Below are 21,432 nucleotides of genomic sequence, written 5' to 3'. Positions count from 1 at the left end.
CATTTTGACTATGACTTACGAGACTAATCAAAATTTTGAATCAAGTCATAGCTCAGGTATAGTATGAAGCTTACGGAGATAAATGAGTGGCCAAGATGGGATTATGCGTCCTTAGTATAAGAGGAAATTGACTATAGGAAGACGATGCAGAAAATCCCTGGTCATAGTAGTGAGGATATAGGAAAAGGCCTTCTCCAATTGATCCCCGTAATGCATTAGTTCTAGATAAATGACAGATTAGGGTTGGATGATAAACCATACAATAAGTCATTTGAGAGTCTCACGTGCATGATAGATTATACATATATGGTAACCGATGACGATAAAGGTTGTATGAGACAGTTCAAGACTACTTGGTATCTTCTACAGCATGTGGTGTAGGTTGGCACCCCACAGGCTAAAAACTTAACCTGTTCATTGGGTTAAATCGATCCTTATTTAATTAATCTATACGTTGAGATACTTAATTAATAAGATTGGTCAGTAACTGTTATTGGGCCACTAATGTTATTAACTAGAATGATACAAGGGCCTAGAGGGTCACACACATAAGGTTGTAAGGGCATTGGTAGATCCATTCTACTTTTAGGGTTTTTGAGAAAAAACTTGAGTGAAATATAAAGATGGAAAGGGCTATCATTTTAAGCACCCATGCAAGCCAGATTTGAGAGCCCCTCCCTTTCTCCACTCATCCAAGGAGAGTGTCAAGCCGTACGTCATTGGTGATGTTTTCCGACGGGTAAACTCGCTGAGGAAATAAAACTACGTGATGCGATGATCTTAGGCGAACATATGTGCAGGCCCCGACTCACGAGGATTCGCTGAGCTTTGAGCTATGGGGTAGGCAGCCAGTGAGGGTGACAATGACCTTCTGACTCTTGCTAGAGTGACGATGATTACGGCGTCAACCATAATAACTATGTTGGCACTCGCACATAATGGACGGGCTCCAACTATACCTGGGAATTCACTCGATGCATAGCTCTGAATGTTTAAACTCCTACATAATCTAACCTGAGCATGGTGGAGTGCAGCCAAAAATATACTGTAAGAGGTAATATAATTGATGAGCAAAGGGGAATGGTGTACCTCATCGGTGGTGTCGCTCGTTATTAGTGTCTTCATTAGTGGGAGGGTTGGTGTTGTCAGGTGTGGTGGTGGGAGCATGCTGAATGAGACTAGATGTCACTCGATAGGTGCGAGGCGGCGTAGGAGGCAACGTTAGAGGTGGAAGGCATAGAGAGAAGCAGATGATGCGGGAGCAACGGGGCCGGCGTAGGGTAGCGACTCGCAAGGCAGCCTGCGATGGCCAATGCGTAGGGCATCCCAAGGCGGCGGCAACATGGGATAGACAACTGGCAACGACATCGGAGGTAGCAGCTAGTGGACACATCGACAGCTGGCGCTGCATGATGCGGTGGCGATGGCGAACATGCAGAGAGAGTGAGCGATGACGCGCAGGGTGCAGTTCAAAGCAACATGGTGGCGGCATGGTGACCTACTACTGCACCGGTGACGACGTCAAGGAGGCACACTAGTGGCTATTGGCGAGAGGCACGATGGCTACGACAGTCTTGGGGTGACTGTAGCAATCTGAGTGTGGCCCATTGCAACGCCCAATTCACGCGGTGGGCGTGTAACCACACTAGTGGTGCAATGCATTCAGCGGCAAAGGCCGTTGGATTGTGCGTCATATATCGCTAGTACACAAGATCACACCAACTAGTGTCATGGTGCAGAGATGATGAACGTGCTAGGCAGGTTGCCCGATGGTGAGACAACCAGACGGTGCAACTGTTTCGGCATGGTGGATCACTGACAAACATATTAGATGGTTAGGGTGCCATTTACAGCGGTGGATCAGTTGCTACAGTGGCGTTGCATCACAGTCATGCAGATAATGAGTGCAACCATCAGCTTAGAGAGCAAATGAAGCAACGAGCGTCACCGACATGGTCACGTTCTCTACCACGTGGACTTAGGCACAGTCCACGATAACTTCATTGGCGGGGACGTTGCACATGGGCACGTGGTTAAACTGATAGAAGTGGTGGTGTCGAGCAAGGGTGTGAAATGTAAGTGTGGTGGGCATCAACGGTGCCCTATAGACAGGCGACATCAACACACATTATCCTCCCCTTTCTCTTTCTCTCTTTCTGTCTCTTCTTGTTCGTCTTCCTGTTCTTCTTCCTCTCTTCCTCTCATTATGGTGAACAATGTCTTGACCTAAACTTCTTTCGCAAGTAAGAACAACATGGCTGAAAAACTAGGGTGTCCATCATGCCCTCATATAGGGGGCATAATGGGCCATTATTAAACGGTGCAATATGCGGGTCCATTTACATAAGGACCCCCTTTAAAAAATATATATATACTGAAAATAGTGACACACGGCACATACCAAAATGACGTGAAGATGATATGACACACGATAATATGAACATGAACATGAAGAATAAGAACACGATGAACATGGACACGAACACGAACAGGAACATGATAAAACAACGAACAGGATAAGCACATGCTGACAAAATCAAAAGGGGAAAATGCAGACGTGCTTTACTCAAGGTATTTGAACCCAGGTGTCTTCACTTGCCTCTTGGCATGCCGATCGGGCTGGATACAAACCTGTGGTCTGATTGATGATGGAGATGGCGGCTTTAGAGAAGTCTCTGATGGAGTGGGCTGGCACGCTTAATCAAAGTGGTTTCACGATGAGAAGTTCTTCAAGATTTTCAAGAAGCGTTGAACAAGAAAATGTGGAGATCGAAGCGCCAAGTGATTGCATGGATAAATCTAAAGGCCGGACACCTTAACGGCTTCAAAACGATCTTGAAGCAGTAAAGTCAAAGGTGGAACAAGTTCCCGAAAAGGTACATTCAATGTATGTTTTAAAGATCGATTATGAATCAATGAACACGCTTCTGCATCCACGGAAACATGTTTTCCATGGATGAACCCAGGCATAGAACCCAATAGTGGTATTAGAGCCAAGTTCTCATTGTTTTTGTTCAAATAGGATGGAAAAATCATCAAAAACGGAGTTAAAATGATGTTTTTTCATCATTAAGTGGTGACCAGTGTCAGCGTTGGGCCCCCACTGCTGCCCAAGTGCACCCAAGGGGTGCCCAAGGGTGTCCAAGAGCACCCGCGGTTGTCAAAGGGCGTCCAAGGGCACACATGAATGCCAAGGGCGTCGAACGCCACGTGCAACCGCCCAAGGGGTGCGACACCCGGCCGCGGTGCACAATTGCCACCTACAAGCATGGGTGCCTAGCTGCTCACAATTGCCCACATCTGGCATGTGCGACTGGTGGCAGCTGATGGCAATGATATTAGTGCCCAGTGGTAGCCTGTTTAGGGCGGGATGCACCTGGCCAGAACCAGGTCGAACCCGATCAGATTTTGGCGGCTTCCAAAGCCACGAAACAAGACCGAGTCGATCGACTAGGCCCTAGTCAGACAGGTCGACAGGATCAGACCCCCGTTGATCGGGTTGGACCCGGGTTGTTGGGTCGATCAGGTTGACCAGATCAGACCTGGGTCGATCGGGTCTGACCCGATCCGATCTAGTCAGACCCGTGGATCGGATTGGGTCTGATTGGGTTGAATCCAATCTGCCAAAAATAATTTTTTTAAAAGGAAATGCGAGAATCGGGATTCGAATCTGGCTCCCACACTTATGGAGAGACATAAGGGGGTCACTACGACTGTGTCACCCTTTGCCCTTTAATATATACAGAAATATGTTTTTTCAAATATTTTCCAAAACAATTTTTAATCTAAATAATTTAGAAGAAAATTATTTAAGGCTAAATAAATTGCGGAAATGTTCTAGAAAAATTCAACAAAATATTCCTTAATGCCATTAACTCACTTAAAGCAATATTAGAATGATTTAAGGTTAATAAAATTATGAAAAATATAATTTTGGATTTATTTAATACATAATTTAAGAGGTAAATTATTATGGCCTGTAGTAAAAATTCTTTAATTATTTAAAGTGCTTAAATAATTGTTTCTTGAATATGAAAGCATAAAACTCTTGTCTCTTCACTAGAAATCTGGAAGTATAAATAAATGTGTTACATTGCATTTGTTATATGATATCGTTTGTGATATAAATGTATGGCATGATTAATATGATGTACGAAATATAAAATTAGGTGGTATAAATCTAGGTTCCCTTAAGTTAGTTGACCAATGAGATTGATGTAACAGGACGATCGGGAGTCAACAACTTGTGTTACGTGACGGAGGACAATCAATAAATGCAGTATTAATGAGGTGAAATGACGATTAGAATTAGAGAATTAATGAGAATTACGTGGGCAGTCAGGAGATCTGGGGTGTGATCAATCGAGAATACGGATGGGTTATGTCTCGATCGACCTCCCGATGATTGGCGTGATCGGATCAAGGAGGCGACGTAGTGGGGGATGATTCTCGTCCAATGGCGTCCACACCATCATCGAGAACAAACAGATCCCAATACCGACAAGAAGATTTACTTAACACATGATTGATGGTGAACTCTAACACAGTAAATTCACTCAGGGCGAAAGAATAGTCGGTGATCGGCAGTGAAAGAGATAATTAATCTCAAAAAATAAGGGGAGAAGAAAATGACATGTGATGTGGGGTTTGATGATCAAATCTGTATACCTTCAGCACAATAGTTGAAGAAGAGCTTGAACAACTTGGCACCAAACAGATAGGCATAACATGATCATCTCGTGGGAAGAGGTCAACACGAAGGGCCGCGATGAATGTCGATGGACAGATTGACTATTGGCCGTGAGGATTGTCGACTGATAAGCCAAAAATAGGGGTAAAAACTATGCAATTTTAAGCCCTTGTCGTTTTAAGACGTATAGTGATAAGTACGAGTGTCGTCCAAGGGAAGCTAGTAAGGAATTCGATTTGGTGATTGTATTGGTTGTTTCACTCTGATTAAACTGAATTTGATCTTCAATGAGGAACAAGTCACCCTAATTAGATGAGAATTTAGAAAAGGGGGTAGAAGAGTTGAGATGAATAGAAGAAATATGGAGATCTAAATTGGCTTCTTTGATCCTAATAAAAGGATCCAAGAGGTCAATTAGAGAGGTTAAAAGGGAATTTTTAATTTGAGTTTGGTTTGTTTTTGCAACTTTGATAATTCAGAACTGAAATGGGGGTAATTTAATCTCCTAAGAATTAAAACTAATTTTTTTAGAGTTTTTCTTTGGAATGTTGTTGAATGCTTAGTTGAATCCCTCAAATTCTCCTCTCAATCCTAATCAGGGCTTGTACATGCCGCTCAAGCCAAGCGATTTAGAATTTCAGATCAAAACCAAGAAGAAGAAACAAGAAATTGAACTAATCTCATTCAAAATGCACAAATTCAAATACAATCAAGGAAAAAGTACTAGATAACTTGATCTAGGGTGGGACTCCTCTCTGTCTTGCAGCTGTGATAGAGAACCATCAAGAATGAGCTCCCCATCTCGAAATTTAGCTTTTATACTTAGGTTATATGGTAAAAATCACCATTTTACTCCCGTTTAGTACTTAATATTTATCTATCAATTAGGCTGGATCTGAATAATCTAACCGTACAGATAGAAAGAAAGGATCAAGACAAACAAATCCATAAAAAAATCATCTCAATCGGACTTGAGGATCAAAAGTTATTAATAAATCAATTTTAAGCCAATTTAATCCATTGGATTTAAATTGATTTATTTATTAATTTCGTTTTTAAACACGCAATCACCTGTCGCTCTCTCATTGGCTGGCGCATTTTGAATCCTCATTTTTTGAGAAAGGTCCTTAAAAAGCTTGGAATTTCTTTTTGACGCCGCCTAAAAGTAATTGCGTATATGCCCCTGGCGCACTCTCTCTCCTCCGATTTCTCCTAAAAATATTAAAAATATGTATTAAAAAATTACAATAAAACCCTGTAAAATTTTAAATTGGATCTTTACGCTTGCAATGGCGACCGAGAGCTATTTTCATGGGTCTTTTTGCAACAAAAATTTGCAAAAAGGCCCTTGAAAGTTCGAAAATAATAAAAATACTTCTTTTTCTATTATAAATATACTTTTTTTCCTTTAAATAAATACATTTCCTCTTCAAATAAATCTCAGAAAAATACTAAAACTTCGTAAAAAATTCTACAAAATTCACTAATTCATTCCCATGCTGATAAATGTCGAAATAAAATATTAAATATGCGATTTTCATTCAAAAATAATTATTTCGAGCTTCAATAAATCCTTTAAAATTCATAGAATTAACAGAAAATTAGGAAAAAATCAGAAACTAAAAAACACTATTTTCATGTAAATATATGATAACAACCCCATTTTAAGCTCTTTAAATGCATAAAATCATGCTAATAACATGAAATAAAGACAAAAATTAGGGTGGTATCATCGACAGTGAAGGCGTGCAAGAATAATCTAGCGGCAAAGAGGTGTTGTAGTGGTTGATAATGATGGTCACACGCATGTGGGAGGGCGACAATTCAGAAGGGTCGGTGACGGTCAATTGGAAAATCAATGGAAACGAGTGATCTATTGTGAAATCAGTGGTTGATTGGAAATTTGGTACCGTTATGGTGTTTTGGAAAGTCCCATCTCTAGACAATGATTCGCTCGGTATTCCTAATTACTATCATCACCTGCTGGTTTCCCAATTGATTGTCACGGATTTCCCAAGTCGATCGCCGACTTGGGAAATCAGTGACAATCAATTGGGAAACCAGCAGGTGATGATAGTAATTAGGAATACCGAGCGAATCATTGCCTAGAGATGGGACTTTCCAAAACACCATAACGATACCGATCGAGTGTAGTTTGTACCAGTTAATGCATCCGCTGCTCACAACCACCAAAAATAAGGAAAGTTCAAAGTCATCATCGTCTTCTTTTTGTCTTCAGAGGGGCCTCCGTAATCACATTGGGAAAATGCTCACGGACGGCAAGCATACAAAAAAAACTATGGTGATTTCCGTCACAAAATAGGACGTTCCGTTTGATCAGCCAAGAGACGTCCGTCCATCTAGGAGTTTGATTTTGCATCACCGTATTTTGTTTTCTTTGCAGCTTCATCTTGTAGAGGCGTCAATGAAACTTTGGGTCCAATGGAGCAATAAGAAAATCAGAGACGTGAAATGTCGATGACAAAATCCCAAAAAAAAGAGAGAAATAGGACTCCAATGAACAAGTTGTTCTTCCCCAATAGGATGACTGCTAACAACGAAAACTCAGATCCAAATTCTTCAAAAAGATCAAGCCTTGTTTTATGACGATTTCTTCTTCTTCTGATTCTTCAATGATCCACTTTTCTTTATCTTCTCAAGCAAACAAGAACCAAGGAACAAAAGTAACTACCTCTTTCACAAAACGAGATCTGCAATTTCCAAAATGAACAAGCCTTGGTCCCCACGTCCACTTCTCCCTCTTCTTTATGGAGGCGAAGTTGTAGTTATGGAGGCCCACTTGGGCCTCCTTTTAAGGGGAAAGCCCAATAGGGCTTTCCCCTTAAAAGGGATCTTTAGGGGGAGAAGAAGCCCAACATGTATTTCCTCCCCCTAAAGATGACAATTAAACATAATTGAAATAAAAACACGTACGAGGGGAGGCCGGTACTCACGCAGGAGGGGCCTCCCGATAATCCAAAGGCAACGAAAGAAAGAAAGAACGTAAAGATATGCGACGTGAAGTGATATGATGATGTCGCTTCTCAGGCTTGGTAGTTGAATTGTAGATTCCTCACGTCAGCTCAGGCTTCATGATGTGGCTGGCGACAGATCGAGGCGTGATCAAGTGGATGGTCCTCCATCGAGGTTGGAATGTGGAGTTGACTATATGAGATAGGTAACGTATACTCACATATACAATTCATAGACCGCACATAAGTTAGGGCATATGTTAATAAGAGATATTGCATGTGCATATGTAATCAAAGAGACCAAGTAAAATCCATCTCTTTAAAACCTGAGCTGCAATTCAAAAGTGACATACTTAAGCATTGTCATCCATTATAGACTTAGGGTCCAAGTCCCTATTAAGCTAGGTTGGTGAAGTCAACTCCAGCCTACTTCTCCGGTAGGAGAAACTAAGAGCTAGTGTGTGACACAATGTCGAGATAGAGGAACCGTGTAGTTTGGTGCGTGTATACTTTAGGATTACACACAAATTTTTTTTGACAAGTAACAATTGCATTGCTCAGACCAAACTCAGCGGTTGGTAGGGGTATACTCCAGGCCACATGAACTTTGGGGACTAAAATATGATTGGATATTGCAAAGAGTTACAAGTCCCATGAGATGGGTGTTCAATAATGTGTATTATGATTGGTGGGGGTATACTCCAGGTCATATTACATATGTTGGAAGTCTAATCTGTACTAGGAGATAGTCAGTTTCTCGGCTTCTGTACACTTAAGGGTTGTATAGAATGATGAATTTTAATGAGAGCTATATATTCGATGAACTTAAAATCTGTTTGAACTAGTAATTCATTAGATATATCTCGTGCAGGCAAAGATGTCATCGAACAACCTGATAAGTGGCATAATGGATGCCAACCGATTGATTGGACGAAACTTGACTGATTGGCTCACGAACTTAAAGATCCTCCTTAAGTCTGATCATATAGCCTACATCCTTGAGAGTGCGACTGAAGGGTAGATTATGGAATATCAGAAATGGAAAGATGATTCAAGTGCGGTCCAATGCTACATGTTATTTTCTATGTGCAATGAGTTGCAAACGCAACATGAAGATATGGAGCGAAGACCAATGCTACTTCATTTGATGGTATTATTTTCCGAACAGATGTATGAGATATAAAAGAGCCTATTTTGGGCTCGCATGATCGAATCGTCTTTCGTACAAAGTCATGTTCTAAAGATGATTGAGTAGATAGAAAGGTTGATAGTGCTGGGAGTTGAACTCCCCATTGAGATGAGCATGGACCTCATTCTTCAATCCTTACCTGATTCATTCTCCCTGTCCATTCTTAACTTTAAGATGAACAAAATCAGACGTCTCTTCCGGAGCTGCTTACCGTGATTACCACTACTAAGGGCAACCGTCAAAAGGACAAGCCCCGAGTTCTCTTTATTGGTAGCACCAACAAGAAGAGAAAGGCAATGTATACTTCATGGCGAGACAGAAGGAAGAAGCAAGTGAAAGTGGCACTAACAAAGGACAACGGTGAAAAAGGTAGGTGCTTCCATTGCGAAACAAGGGGCCACTAGAAGAGGAACTGTGATAAATACCTCAATGAGATTGCTCAAAAGAAGCATGGCAATAATTCGGGTATCTATGTGATAGATACTTACTTGTTTTGTAGGTTTTTATCATCATGGGTATTGGATATTGGATGTGCCTCTCATATGTGCAATGACTTGCAGGTGCTGGCAAGTAGAAGAAAGATGAGCGAAAGCAAGGGGGAGCTAAGAGTGGGGAATGGCACAAGAGTTGATGGTATCACTATGGGCATACTGAACCTCAAACTTCGATCTGGAGATTTCCTATCTCTAGAAGACTATTATTATGTTCCTAGCACAATAAAGAGCATCGTATCTGTTTCATGTTTGGATAGACTAGGGTACACCATGACAATTATGAACTAATGTTGTTCTGATTATTTCAAGAATAAGTTGGTTGCATCAGCTTAATTGGTCAATGGGCTGTACTTGATGGATTTTTCTTATTATAATCTCCAAATAGATGTTTCTCTTAAGAAAAGTAAACAATCGGTGAACACAGCCTATTTATGGCACTGCCGGCTTGAACATGTTGGAAAAGAAAGATTGCTAACGTTGCATGAGGATGCATACTTGGGTTCATTTGATTATGAATATACGCAAGTTTTGAATCTTACATTATGGGTAAATTACCTAAATCAGCATTCCTGGGGAATCTGGAGTGTGCCAAGGGAATCTTGGAACTCGTACAATATGATGTATGTGGTCCTATGTTTGTCCAAGCTAGAGGTGGTTGTTCCTAGTTCATTACTTCCACCGATGACTTCTCCAGATATAGATGGGTATACTTAATAAAGCATAAAACCAAAGCTCTTGAGAAATTCATGGAATTTAATAATGAAGTATCGAAACAATCTGGAAAGAGTATTAAAACACTTCGATCGGGTCGAGGTGGCGAATACTTAAGTACAGAATTAAATCAATACATGAACGGTACTGCTATCCTAACTCAGCTAACTTCTCCATATACACATGAAATCAGTGGGGTATCATAAAGGAGAAATCAAACCTTGTTTGACATGGTAAGCTCTATGATGAGCTTCTCTAAACTACTAGTGTTCATCTAGCGATATGCGCTTGAAATAGAAATGCATATACTGAACAATCCTTATGAAAAACACCAGCTTTGATGCCAAATGTTACCGTGCAAGTTAGTAACTTCCACACCAAATAAGATATGGAGAGGGAGAAGACCAAATTTTATGTACGCTAGAGTATGGAGATGTCCTGCCACGCGAAGAGGCAAGACCCAGGAAAGCTAGAACCTAAAACTGAGCTGTGTATATTTTTGGGATTTCCAAAAGAGACACACACGGATACTACTTTTACTGGCCGAAGGAAGAAACCATTTTTGTTTCCAAGAGGGCAGTCTTCCTAGAGGATGAATATCTTCTAATAGAAGATACTGGGAGTAAAGTAGTTTTGGAATAAATTCCAAATCAAGACACAAAGACTACGTCATCAGATGAGTGCGCAATTCATTAAAATGTTCAAGGAAAATACATTGGAGCCATGTAAGTCAGGAAGAGCAGTGAGACAACCTGATTGCTATATCAGGCATATTGCATCAGGTGAAGTTGAGACACTACATTTTAAGGATGATGATCCTTTGACATACGACGAGATGATTCAAGATTCTGACTCTAGAGATGGCAAGAAGCGATGGATTCTGAAATCCAGTCCCTTCACATAAATCAAGTATGGTACTTGGTTGACCCTCGCGAAGGTTTAGTACCTATCGGATGTAAGTTGATCTTAAAGAAAAAGATTGGTTCAGATGGACAATTGACACATACAATGCAAGACTTGTTGTGAAAGATCAAAGGCAAGGAGCTAACTATGATGAAACATTTTCGTGAGTTGCCATGATAAAGTCAATCAGAATTCTTCTTGCCATAGCTGCACAACACGACTATGAGATCTGACAAATGGATGTGAACACCACTTTACTCAATGGAAACCTTGAGGAATATGTGTATATGACCCTCCCGAGGGTTATGAATTCAAGGAACTTCCAGATAAGGTGTACAAATTGCAAAGATCCATTTATGGATTAAAGCAAGCTTCGACAAGCTGGAATTTCATTTTTAATGAGGCTACCAGATCTTATGACTTCATTGTGTATGAAGATGAACCGTGCGTATACAAGAAAACCAGTGTGAGCGCAATCACTTTTGTGATTTCATATGTGGACGATATTCTATTCATTGGGAAGAATGTAGAAGTGTTGTCATCAATAAAGGCATGTGATGGGGGACCATCCACTTCGAAGCCCTCATTCATCCACTTCGTCACGTGAAGGTTCACGCATATGATCCAGTCTTCGGAGTACGCGGCCTCGTCAACGGCCCAACAAGGTTTGACGTTATCTTTACTTGCATTTTCTCGTTTAGTCGGCCATGTACGTCGGCCAATTGTTTGCTTGTTTTGTTTATTCGCGCAAGTTTAAACTGTTGTAAAACCTGCACGTTGCGTGTGTGTTAGCGCACATGTAGGTATAGTCATGTGACGCTCTCCCTCTCTCCGAATAGGGGGGCCTACTCTTTAATTGGGCCTTTCTCTCCTTTATTTTTAAGGGGACAAGGCCCATATTTGCCCCTGTAAAAGGTGGGGGCCGCCCATGGGAAAGAGGAAGAAAAAAGACTCAAGAAAATGTGATTTTTTAAGCTATTTTCTGATTTTTAGTGTTTTTTTTTGTTTTTGACATATTTACGAAAATGCCACTGTGAAGTTAAGAGAGAGAGAGGAAACCTTAAAGATCGCCGGAAACTGCCGCCGCCATCGCCGGAAACCGTCGTCTCCGCGAACATCACCGGAATTCCGGCGACCATTCTTGAAGCTGCCTAGCGCCGCCAACTGACCCTCCGGGCCACCAGCGTTCGCGGCCGCCCAAGCCACTAGGGCCGCCCGAACCTCCGCGACCGCTAAGCTGACCGCGCCAGCAGGGCCGATTATAGACGCCGGCCCTAGATCGCCTGGCCCGCAACCGCCCCTCAGCCATCCGGCAACTGTTCTCTCGCAGTCGCCGTCCAATCCTACGGGCACCCCACAGTCTCTCTTTGGATGCCTCACGCCCGCCCCCTCGGCCGCGTCTCGGCCAGCCCCAACATCCAATCTCGGCTGATCGTGGTACCGCCACACCTTGTTGCTCGCCTTCCACGGCTGCAGAAGAAGACACCCTCGAGCCTATCATTCCTGGTATGCTCTTTGATTTCCCCATCGTCATTATATTATTTCTTTCAGTGCCTCCGAACGTTTTCTCCACCGCTGGGGTTAGGCTAGTGATAGATAGGATTCTCGCTCTGAGCGTTAGGATTTCCTTTGAGACGTCCTTGGTTGGGACCATCGAGGGTGTGTGCAAAAGCGGCAGTAGCAAGCTCGCACCGTCGGCCTTCAACCCCATATCCGGATCATCGGGAGCCTAGTGGCATTCCTAGGTCCTGCTTGCCGTGGCCTAGTGGGTGTTGGCGCTTGTCGACACTGAATTCATACTTCTCATCGAGTTTGTTGTCGTATTATCACTATCATGACATCATCGTTACTCGTCTTTGCTCTATGATATGACCGCATAAGCCCCTCCTTAGGTGTAACACGAGTCGTTCGATCCGAGAACCCGATCGTGTTACATCAGCATGGTTGTCCAACAACGTCTCCATTAAAGATTTGGGAGGGGCAACCTACGTGTCAGAAATATATATTTTTAGAGATAGATTGTGGAGGTTGCTAAGATTATCCCAATCTATGTACATAGATACCATTGTCAAAACGTTTGGCATGTAAAACTCTAAGAGGGTTCTCATACCGATGAGATATGGAATCCAAATATCAAAGGAGCACTCACCTAAAACTCCTGAAGATAGAGATATAATGTCTAAAGTTTCATATGCTTCGGCTATTAGATCCATCATGTACGAAAGGCTATGTACTAGGTCTGATGTTGCCTTTGCTCTTAGTGTTACGAGCAGATTTCAGGCAGACCCATGAGAGGAACACTAGGTACTAGTGAAATGCACCCTTATGTACTTGAGAAGAACTAGGGATTTATTTCTGATTTATGGAGGAGAGGAGCTAAATATCTAGGGTTATACTGACTCTTAGGAACTAAATATCATCTTTGTGAGGACATCCACCAGTAATTGGAAAGCTGTTTAGTTTTCTTTTTTTTAGTCTGATATTATTTTAAAGTAAGAATTCTCAATTAATTTTTACAGGACCCATGGTAGATGTAATAGTTTGGTGCCCTATGTATTTTAGCACATCTCAAACACTCATTAACATACAAAAAATTCAATGGATCATGTTTACATATAATAAAAATTCATGTGTACTTTTTCAATAGTGTGTGAGTTTTCAATAGCGTGTGACTTACACTAAAGTATGATGCCTATAAGATCATGCTTCCCTTCATTTGATTACAAAGTTGAGAAATATTTTGATATGTTTTTCTACAATAAATGGAGGAAATTTTTGCACTTTGGGCAACCCGGGAAAAATATGAACGGGTTACATTTAATGGGGTTTCCTTCTAATATCATTTGGCTTGAACTGTCTTATAATGGTTGCAGACTCCAAATCATAAGTTACTCCATAGTTTTCCATTACTCACATTATCAAAATTCAGAATAATCTATTTGATACGGTTGGCTGCTTAGGTTGTTAAGAAATCATGTTCAGAAGGAAGATTGTTATGAAATAAAGTTCAATCTGAGAAAATGCAATAATTTCCCCAACTGATTCATTTTTCCACTCGCAAATTCTACAATTTTTGTAACCATGTTTGTTAGATGGAGTTCACTACTAAATTTCTGAAACACATAATTATTTTTGCAAATCTACCCATTTATCCATTTGGATATACAAACGTATTCCGCATCCCCTGAAAACCTCCACTATTTATCTGAAATTACTGGTGTGAAAAACATCACGTAGGACTGTATGATTAAACTTGGATAAATGGAAACAAAAAATTTACTAAATTATTTCTTGACCCAAATTCATCCTCAGCATTTAGGACCGATGCGGGTTACGAGAGGCTTTTCGTAGTTGTGCGTCCATCCATATTGAGATTTAATCTTGTTTAATGAGATTTTGCGAGCTACAATGCAATCTAGATATAATATAATTTGGTCAGTTGATTCCGAGAACATAATGCCAATACCAGAAATCCATCACTGAAGATTGATTTATCATCTTGTGACTGTGCGAGATGACTAACCCGAGTGGTGGATTTAAAATAGTCTTGTAACCCAGATGATTTGATGGGCAAAAATAATGTTTAATCTATAAATGAAGAAGAGGTACGCTGTGCATTTCAAGAGATTGGGCAGCGCGCAAAGACTGCTGTGAATCCACCTAAGTAGTTCGACATCCACGCGGAGGGAACCTAGAGACTACAGAACATATGGTTGACTCTGGACCCTTGTCTTTACTGCTCTTAGTATTGTCAATGCCAGCAAACCAATCGCCAACAAGCACTCCTGGCCCACTATTGTTGAGTAGTGGATACTCAACAATTGTATAAATGAAGGTTCTCCATTCCTGACTTAAAAAGCATGTTTCCTTCTCTCTCTCTTCCCCTCTCTCTCTCACTCTCTCTCACTCCCTCTCTCTCTCTCTCTCTCTCTCTTCCTCTCTCTCTCTCTCTCTTTCTCTCTCTCATTCTACAGCTGTCACTAATAACTGAGTTTCCAACTCCGTTCATACTTCCAATTCTGTTAAAGGTGAATCATGGGCTTTGGATAATCAGGTATGGACCAATAGGATTAAACATAATAACTAGTCTAGTAAAATAAATCCACGTACCCATATACTCGTTAGCAAAAATAGTGAATAGGACTAAATATAAGTTTAAACATAGATGGCTAGGATTAAGCATAGTTAGGACTAAATATAGCCGTTAGGATTAAATAGATAGGGAAGATCCAACAGCCAGAATCTGTTTTATTATACCCAATATATTATGTTATAACGGGTATGATGAAAATGTAGAAACCAAATATATAACGGCTACTATTTTACAATATAAATAAGAACCCATTGTTATACTCGAAGATTTCATGGATTAAAGATTAATATATTCCAACTACTATGTTCCTCTCTTCTCCTTTTCTTCTACCCCCGTTGTTGTTATTGTTGACCGAGAAGCTCGATTTTCTTCATGGAATCAGAGCAAGGGCAGACCTCAAACATTTCTGGAGTACATCCGACTGCTGCCTTCCCTTTACCTTCTTCTGTGTCTTCCTCAAGGGATCTCAGCACGATGAATATGGGACAAGTCCCAATTATTATTCCAACTGGAGCCATGGTGGTCAACAAGTTCAACGAGAGCAATTTAAGCATATGGAAAAGTGCAACACTTCCATTGCTCCATGGGTATGAACTCATGAGGTTTATTGAGGAATTTTCCCCTCCTATTTCAATTATTGACGTTCAGGGAAATGTTATCAAGAACGCATAATTCAAAATTTGGTGGAGAACTGACCAGCAGGTGCTTGGGTTTATCCATCATACAAATTCTGAGTCTGTAGCCCCTTACATTAGTAAGGCAAGATATACAAAAGAGGCCTGGGAAAAGCTAGAAGAATTATTTTTTGGGTGGGATCAAGCTCGATTTATGGACTTACACAGAAGGTTCCACAACATGAAAAAGATACTATGAGTACTAACAAACATGTGAAGTATTTCAGAAAAGTTGTAGAAGGTTTAGAAGCTGATGGACAACCACCCTGACCATCTGGCATAGTGAGCACATTTTTAAAAGGCTTGGGTGCAGCCTATGCACCATTTGTGGTAATCATAAATGCAAATTTGGGGCATCTTAAATTTGATGAAATCATTGCTAACCTCAAAGCACACGACGGCTTCATGTCCTTCTAACATGAAGATGACAACAACTTATTCCCACCAATAGCTGACTATGTTGAAAGTCAAAGATCTCAAGGATCAAATTCTTTCTCAAAAACTAACTACAACCAAATCGGGGGAATTTTCAGCATCGTGGTCAAGGAAGAGGAAGGGGTCAAGGATTCCAACCCCGAGTCAGCTGTGTACCCAATCTAGGCACAGAGAAAGAGAGTGCTCTGAACTCCATAAGAGCTTTCAAAACTGGAATCCTCTACAGGGAAAGCAAAGGCATTGATGGGCGACCATCGCGAGAGCACAACAGACCGCCACCAGCAACCACGCCGAGCCGCTCGAGCCGACGCCCGCGACACCACGTTCAAGTACTCTAAATAGAGTCCAAGGCTACACGCGTATTTTCTTCTTTATTTTTCTTGTTTCTATGTTGTAATTTCATCGATGGATTATGGACCGGGCCGTTCTTTTTTTTGGCCTTGTCCAACTCGTTTATTTTTCTTTTCTTTCTTTTCTCATCAAATGGAGAAAAACGCTCGTGTTGAGACGGTTTTCTCCAGTTATGCCGATTGGGCATGCCCGTACCCCTATATAAGGACGGCATGCCCAAGAAGATGCTTAGGCTGTTATTGAGAAATCAAAGAGTGTTGTTCATCGTTTTCTTTCTTCCTGTCTTCTCTAGTTTCTTTGAGAGTAGTTTTCTTTAATTCGATTCTACCGAGATTGTGGGGGGTCAGGTCCTCCCTCGTTGCATCATCGTGGGGTCTTCACGATCATCGTCAATTCGTTGGTTTCTTCTCTCCGCAAGGAATTATTGTATGAGCAATTACAGCTCAAGAACCTCAAGAACCTACTCCTGGTGGAATCTTGATCGTTTGAGAATTCTTCTCCTGGGAAAACCTTCGTTGGAGGATCATCATTGCTTGCCACCAGAGTGCACGCCAGCCACGCTCACCGCCCTGTTGTGACCGCGCGTGCAAGCCTCTCCAGCTCGCATGCGCCATTCTCTGCCCGACTGCCGCGCTCGTGCTCGCGAATGCTGCCCTCTTCCCAGACACCGCGCCCGCGCTCGCGGTCGCCCCGCGCTTGCGCCGCCCTCAGCTGGCCGCCGCGCCCATGCTCGCGGACGCCCCTGCGCGTGCACCACCCTCTGCCTGGCCGTCGCACCAGCGCTCGCGAACGCCCCACGCGTGCGCCGCCACTGCCGATCGCCGTGCCCTCGCGCGCGTGAGCCTTGCCTACACGCGCACTGCCCTGCCCAGTCGTCGGGTCCGCGAACGCCAAGCAGTCCGCACGCTTGCTCTTGCCCGCCACCTCCCGCAGCCACGCCTGCGCCCTCGCTTGTCAGGCTACTGCATCCTCACTTACGTCACCCATTCGTCCCATGCCTCAATCACTACACGCCTGAGATCACAGATACATTGTGGATCGACGCCGGGTTTACCCACTCGTCAATGGCTGTCAAGCTCTTCTCGGTCAACTTGCCAGGTTCATAAGCTTACAATTCCCCATTGTTAGTAAATCGTTACTTTTCTGCGATATTGTCTTGTGCTGTTTTGAGCCTCGAGAGATAGAACCCTTTACAACCCCAGTCTAAAATCATAGTGAGAGTAAATAGGATATTTTCATTCAGTGGTAGTGCTCTAATCTCTTCGCAGAACATCGGACGCTCGCGGATAGTCTCATCTATCTCTCATCTCACGCGTTCGTACTTGGTCCAAAGGGACGTCGGGAGTCGATTGTCACCCTTTCGAACTTCGTCAATTTAGCTAGCCATAGTTCTTGTTCTTCGCGTTGCCTCTTACTTGTCGTTGATTTTCACACAAATTGCATTTACATGTTTCTCTAGCATCTAGTAAAATGTTAGCATTCACTGTGGTGTAACACGAGTGGACCAATCCCGACGGTCGTGTTACATCAGGCATACACAGCACAATCATCACAAGAAATGGAGCATCAAGCCTGGTATCCTGATAGTGGTGCAACACACCATATCACTTCAAGTCAACACAATGTCACATCAAGCCAGGAATATCATTGCAACGACACACTCCACATTGGTAATGGAACAGGTTTGAAGATTCTATATGTTGGTTCATCCACAATTTCTACTTCAAACTGTATTTTATATTTGAAAGATATTCTATATGTGCTAGACATCACTAAGAATTTATTATTCATACAAAAATTAAATATGGATAACAATGTTTATGTTGAATTTCGTAGTTCTTTTTGCCTCGTGAAGGACAAAGTGACGTAGGATGACTAAGGAATGGATGACTGGAGTACGAGGAAGGTTACGGATGGATGGACGTCGGTGGATGGGTTGGGTACAGGAGGGATAAAACAGCCCACAGAAATACACATGGTCGGATTCGGACTTTAAAACTGATGAAAAACTGGTGGTGCAGCTCCGACCCTTGTCGAGGGCGGGAGTACTATCTTCACCCACCGCGACGATGCCTAAGCACCGAAATCAATACCAGAATTCACGTCGTGAAGGAGACTCTCAAAAACAAAGGGAGAAAGTTGGGAAATCCAAACCAAATTTAATCCATCGGCGGTGGAAACTTCTCATGGAATAATGACGAAGAACACGGCGACACCAAAAAGTTCAGGCGTACCTCGGCAGCGTAGTGCGTGAAGAGGCTGCAAAGAATTCTGCTTCGTGACGAGACTGGATGATTCCGAGCGTTGACCGGCCCACTGGATGAGAAGATCTGGATGTTCCGGGCGTTGAGTGGCCCTAGTAGTGAGTTGATGTCGTGCTTGCAGATTCAGGAGTAGGCGGATACGCGCGCGCGAAGCGAGCGTAGGGTGTGCGGAGCGCACGGAGTGCGCAGAGCAGTGCGCGTGGGTGCTCAGCGCGCGGAGAGCGCGGAGGGTGTGCAGTGCACATGGAGCGTGCAGAGCGCGCGCCTCGAAGCGTCGGCCGGCGTCAGTGGCACAAGCGTGCGCCGAGCCGATCTTGGGTGGTTCTTGCGGGGTGGCGTGGGCGGCCTGTGGGCAGCCCAAGCAGACGGCCTGGGGGTAGACCTGGGCGACCTTGGCTGGGGAGGCCTGGAGCTGCCTTGTTGGGGCGGCCTAGGGCTGGCCCTGGGCGGTCGTGGCAAGTGCGGTCTGGGCGGCCTGGGGCTACCCTGTTGGGGCGATCTGGGGGTGGCCTTGGGTGGCCCTAGCAGGGGCATTATGGGAGGGCCTAGGGCTGCTCTGTTGGGGCGGCCTAGGGCTGGTATTGGGCGGCCCTAGTAGGGGCGGCCTGGGACGGCCTAGGGCTGCCCTGTTGGGGCGGCCTAGGGCTGGCCTTGGGCGGCCCTAGTAGGGGCGGCCTGGGACGGCCAGGGGCTGCCCTATTGGGGCAGTCTAGGGCTGGTCTTGGGCGGCCCTGGCAGGGGCGGTCTGGGACGGCCAAGGGCTGCCCTGTTGGGGCAGCCTAAGGATGGCCTTGGGCGGCCCAGGCAGGAGCGGCCTGGGGCAGTCTGGGGCGGTCTGGGGCTGCCCTATTGGGGCGGCCTAGGCGGCGTTGTGCGGTAGTCCTGGGAGGGCGGTAGAGAGAGAGAGTGGGAGAGTGAGAGAGAGAGAGAGAGGAAGAATGAGGGGTGGAAGGCCGATGATGCGAGGCGACAAGTGCGGCGACGGCGGCGCTAGGCCTGGAGAGATAGGGAGGCTTGGGCAGTCCTCCAAGAAGAGGTAAACAAAACTCAATTCTTGAAATATGGCTGCCTAACTGTTTCTTGAAACAATGGCCTATACATATAGGCCTTGGAGGAAAGAGAAAATACAACTTAAAGACAAGAAATTAAAGACGACAAATTAAAGACGAGACGTGCTTCATGTCAAGCCAAAGGGCAGTTGTTGATCTGCCGTTGGCGACGTGTCATGATGCGCATAGGAATGTGTGTGTGTGGAGACGTGCGTAGCGGAGACGGTTGCGGTGTGTCCGTAGCGGGAGTGTTGACGTGCGAGCGTGGAGACGTGCGTAGCAGAGACAACTGTGGCATGCCCCTAGCAGGAGCGATGACGTCGGTTGACTGTGGCAGCATATCCGTGGCGGAGACGTTGACTTTGGTTGACTGTGGCGACGCGTCCGATGGTGGTGTGTTGGCGTTCTCGCCATCACAAAGCTACACATCAAATACTTCTAAGGGGAACAGTCAGAGATAGTCTTTACTATCTCCTGCCCCATTCATCATAATAGGCTGCATTTACTGGAGTAAGGCCTCTGTGGAAACCTGGCATTGCAGGCTTGGACATCGCCGAATGAGAGTTTTAAACTCTATCATTGGAAATTTGTATTACACATTTTTTGTTCGGATAAAAGCTATGTGTGTGACTAATGTAATATTGTAAAATCTCCCAAACTTCAATTTGCTCCAACGAATCATATTTCCTCATTTCTTCTAGAAGTAGTTCATTCAGCTCTTTGGGGTCCAGCACCAATTCTTTCCCATTCTGGTTTCTCATACTATGTGATTTTTATTGATCATTTTAGGAAATATACATGGCTATATCCTATGAAGAATAAGAACAATTTTCTTCCAACGTTTATCGACTTTCAAACTAGAGTTGAAAACCAGTTTAACTAAAAAATTTGTTATTTCCAATCAGACTGGGGTAGAGAATATCAAGGTCTCCACTAATATCTCAAGGCAAAGGGAATTCTGCATCGAGTTTCTTGCCCACACACACCATAGCAAAATGGCAATATAGAGAGGAAACACGTGCATTTGATAGAAACTACATTAGCTCTACTAAAAAATTCTCACATGCCCTCAAAATTCTGGGATGAAAGGGTCTCTACTTCAGCATACCTTATAAACCAAATGATCACCTCTGTTCTTAAGAATAAATCTCCATGTGATGTATTGTTTAAAATGCCTCTGAATTACAATTATTTAAGGACTTTTGCATGCCTATGCTATCCCTATTTGCATCCATATTCTATGAATAAGCTTGATTCCAGGTCAGATAAATGCATTTTTATGGGCTACAGCCACCTACATGTAAGGTAGAGATGCTTCGCTATGGATTCAGGTAAGTTTTTCATTTCTCGACATGTGATATTTTATGAACACATATTTCCCTTCAAAACTTCTATTATGGCACATGACAAAGACATTCTTGGGGAATATCCAATAGATTCCTCTAACTCCAATAGAAAAAATGACTTTCAAGTCCAAGAATTATCTATTGAAAACCAGGTTATAGAATCAGAAGGATCAAAAGCTTCGGAATTCTCAGATGTAGTAGATGCTTCTCGAGGATCTCCATCAGGCAATAACTCATATGCTTCCCAAGACTCCTCAAGAA

This window comes from Wolffia australiana, chromosome 16 (assembly GCF_029677425.1).
Source record: "Wolffia australiana isolate 7733 chromosome 16, ASM2967742v1".
Taxonomy (NCBI): Eukaryota; Viridiplantae; Streptophyta; class Magnoliopsida; order Alismatales; family Araceae; genus Wolffia; species Wolffia australiana.
The sequence above is the reverse complement of the archived record's forward strand: the minus strand, read 5'-3'. Positions refer to the sequence as shown.